A 4,293-nucleotide genomic window follows, 5' to 3' on the forward strand; every position below is an offset into this window, starting at 1 on the left:
TTGAATTGATCTTCAATAATCCCAATCTTTTTTTAGGAATTAACTAGGATTCAAAGATCTAACTAATTAGTCGCTTGACCTTCCCTTGTTATAGCAAAGGTTAACTAAGTGGAATTAAGATTCAGTTTTCATCATCATTGATAAGGATAATTAGACTGGACTTTCAATTTCTTATACCTTACCAAAAGTTTATTTTACAGTTATTTATTTATTTTATTTGTCATTTAAATATATCTGTGCTCATTGCCCAAGCTCCAAAACCCCCAATTTACAAAACTCATAACCAATAATAAGAACATACTTCCCTGCAATTCCTTGAGAAGACGACCCGAGGTTTGAATACTCGGTTATCAATTTCAAAGGGGTTTGTTACTTGTGACAACCAAAACGTTTGTACGAAGGGATTTCTGTCGGTTTAGAGACTATATCTACAACGCGACTGTTTTTATGAAATTCTTTACTGGCAAAAATCCTAACGTCACTCCTCTATTTCTTCTTCTTCTACTCTCTTCTTTCTTTTTTTGCTCGAGGATGAGCAACCTTCTAAGTTTGGTGTGGTAAAAGCTAAAGCTTTTTGTTTTTCCATAACCATTTATGGCACCAAAGGCCGTAGAAACCTCTAGAAAGAGGAAAGGGAAGGCAAAAGCTTCCACCTCCGAGTCATGGGAGATGGAGAGATTCCTCTCAAGGGTGCATCAAGACCACTTCTATGAAGTTGTGGCCAAGAAGAAAGTGATCCCCGAGGTCCCTTTCAAGCTCAAAAAGGGCGAATATCCGGAGATCCGACATGAGATTCGAAGAAGAGGTTGGGAAGTTCTCACCAACCCCATTCAACAAGTCAGAATCTTAATGGTTCAAGAGTTCTATGCCAATGCATGGATCACCAAGAACCATGATCAAAGTGTGAACCCGGACCCTAAGAATTGGCTTACAATGGTTCGGGAGAATTACTTAGATTTTAGTCCGGAAAATGTAAGGTTGGCATTCAACTTGCCTATGATGCAAGGAGATGCACACCCATACACAAGAAGGGTCAACTTTGATCAAAGGTTGGACCAAGTCCTCATGGACATATGTGAATAGGGCGCTCAATGGAAGAGAGATTCAAGAGGGAAGCCGGTTCAACTAAGAAGGCATGACCTCAAGCCCGTGGCTAGGGGATGGTTGGAGTTCATCCAACGCTCAATCATTCCCACTAGCAACCGGTCCGAAGCTACTATAGACCGGGCTATCATGATACATAGCATCATGATTGGAGAGGAAGTGGAAGTTCATGAGGTTATATCCCAAGAACTCTACAAGGTGGCGGACAAGTCCTCTCCTTTGGCAAGGTTAGCCTTCCCTCATCTCATTTGTCACCTTTGCAATTCGGTTGGAATTGACATAGAGGGAGACATTCTCATTGATGAGGACAAACCCATCACTAAGAAAAGGATGGAGAAAACAAGAGAACCTCATCAAGAGCATGATGAAATTCCTCATCATGAAATCCCTGAGATACCTCAAGGGATGCATCTTCCTCCACAAAACTATTGGGAGCAAATCAACACCTCTCTAGGAGAATTGAGTTCCAACATGAGACAACTAAGGGTGGAGCACCAAGAGCATTCCATCCTCCTCCATTAAATTAGAGAAGATCAAAGAACCATGAGAGAGGAGCAACAAAGGCAAGGAAGAGACATTGAGGAGCTCAAGCACTCCATAAGATCTTCAAGACGAAGAACAAGCCGTCATCACTAAGGTGGACCCGTTCTTTAATTTCCTTGTTCTTTATTTTCTGTTTTTCGAAAATTGTGCTTTATGTTTATCTATGTTTGTATCTTTATTACATGATCATTAGTGTCTATTCCATGAAGCTATGAAAATGAATCCATCACCTTTCTTAAATGAAAAATGTTTTTAATTGAAAAAGAAAAAGAAGTGCATGAATTTCAAATTTTAAAACAGTTTAATTATTTTGATGTGGTGGCAATCCTATTATTTTTCTGAATGAATGCTTGAACAGTGCATATTTTTGAATTTGATTGTTTATGAATGTTAAAATTGTTGGCTCTTGAAAGAATGAAAGGAAAAGGAGAAATGTTATCTGATGATCTGAAAAATCATAAAATTGATTCTTAAAGCAAGAAAAAGCAGTGAAAAGCTTACAAAAAAAAAGAGAGAAAAGAGAAAAGCAAGTAGAAAAAGCCAATACCCCTTTAAACCAAAAGGCAAGGGTGATAAAAAGGATCCAAGGCTTTGAACATCAGTGGATAGGAGGGCCCACAGGAATAAAATCCTGGCCTAAGCGGCTAAACCAAGCTGTCCCTAGCCATGTGCTTGTGGCGTGAAGGTGTCAAGTGAAAACTTGAGACTGAGCGGTTAAAGTCGAGGTCCAAAGCAAAAAGAAGAGTGTGCTTAAGAACCCTGGACACCTCTAATTGGGGACTCTAACAAAGCTGAGTCACAATCTGAAAAGGTTCACCCAGTTATGTGTCTGTGGCATTTTATGTATCTAGTGGTAATACTGGAAAACAAAGTGCTTAGGGCCACGGCCAAGACTCATAAAGTAGCTGTGTTCAAGAATCAACATACTTAACTAGGAGAATCAATAACACTATCTGGATTATGAGTTCCTATAGATGCCAATCATTCTGAACTTCAAGGAATAAAGTGAGATGCCAAAACTGTTCAGAAGCAAAAAGCTAAAAGCCCCGCTCATCTAATTAATACTAATCTTCATAGATGTTTTTGGAATTCATTGTATATTCTCTTCTTTTTATCCTATTTGATTTTCAGTTTCTTGGGGACAAGCAACAATTTAAGTTTGGTGTTGTGATGAGCGGATAATTTATACGCTTTTTGGCATTGTTTTTAGTATGTTTTTAATATATTTTAGTTAGTTTTTATTATGTTTTTTATAGTTTTTAAATAAAAATCACAATTCTGGACTTTACTATGAGTTTGTATGTTTTTCTGTGATTTCAGGTATTTTCTGGCTGAAATTGAGGGACCTGAGCAAAAATCTGATTCAGAGGCTGAAAAAGGACTGCAGATGCTGTTGGATTCTGACCTCCCTGCACTCAAAGTGGCTTTTCGGAAGCTACAGAAGCCCAATTGGCACACTCTCAATTGCATTGGAAAGTAGACATCCTAAGCTTTCCCGCAATATATAATAGTCCATACTTTGCCCAAGATTTGATGGCCCAAATAGGCGTTCTAAGTCAGCTCAAGAATTCTGGCGTTTAACTCCAAAACTGGCACAAAAGCTGGAGTTAAACGCCCAAACTGGCACAAAAGCTGGCGTTTAACTCCAAGAAAAGTTTCTACACGAAAATGCTTCAATGCTCAGCCCAAGCACACACCAAGTGGGCCCGGAAGAAGATTTATGCATTAATTACCTATTTCTGTAACCCTAGGCTACTAGTTTTCTATAAATAGTTCCCTTTGCTATTGTATTTTCATACTTTGACTCAGACTTTGATAGACCTTTTCACGTTTGGGGCTGGCCTTACGGCCATGCCTAGACCCTCTTGTTCTTATGTATTTTCAACGGTGGAGTTTCTACACACCATAGATTAAGGTGTGGAGCTCTGCTGTTCTTCATGAATTAATACAAGTACTATTGTTTTTCTATTCAACTCAAGTCTATTTCTTCTCCAAGATATTCATTCGTTCTTCAACTTGATGAATGTGATGATCCATGACACTCATCATCATTCTCACCTATGAACGCGTGACTGACAACCACTTCCGTTCTACATGCAAATAAGCTTGAATGCATATCTCTTGGGTTTCTAATCTAAGATTGGAACCTTCGTGGTATAGGCTAGAATTATTGGCGGCCATTCCTGAGATCCGGAAAGTCTAAACCTTGTCTGTGGTATTCCGAGTAGGATCTGGGAAGGGATGACTGTGATGAGCTTCAAACTCGTGATTGTGGGGCGTGTGACAGACACAAAAGGATCAATGGATCCTATTCCGACATGATCGAGAACCGACAGCTGATTTGCCGATGTTGTGACAGAGCATCAGGACCATTTTCACTGAGAGGACGGGATGTAGCCATTGACAACGGTGATGCCCAACATAAAGCTTGCCATGGAAAGGAGTATGAATGATTGGAAGAAGGTAATAGGAAAGCAGAGATTCAAGGGAAACAAAGCATCTTCATACGCTTATCTGAAATCCAACAATGAATTACATAAGTATCTCTATCTTTATTTTATGTTTGTTTTCATCACCTTAAACCCCATAACCATTTGAATCCACCTGACTGAGATTTACAGGATGACCATAGCTTGCTTCAAGCTG

Source organism: Arachis ipaensis, chromosome B10, assembly GCF_059453495.1.
Source record: "Arachis ipaensis isolate K30076 ecotype BB chromosome B10, ASM5945349v1, whole genome shotgun sequence".
Lineage (NCBI taxonomy): Eukaryota > Viridiplantae > Streptophyta > Magnoliopsida > Fabales > Fabaceae > Arachis > Arachis ipaensis.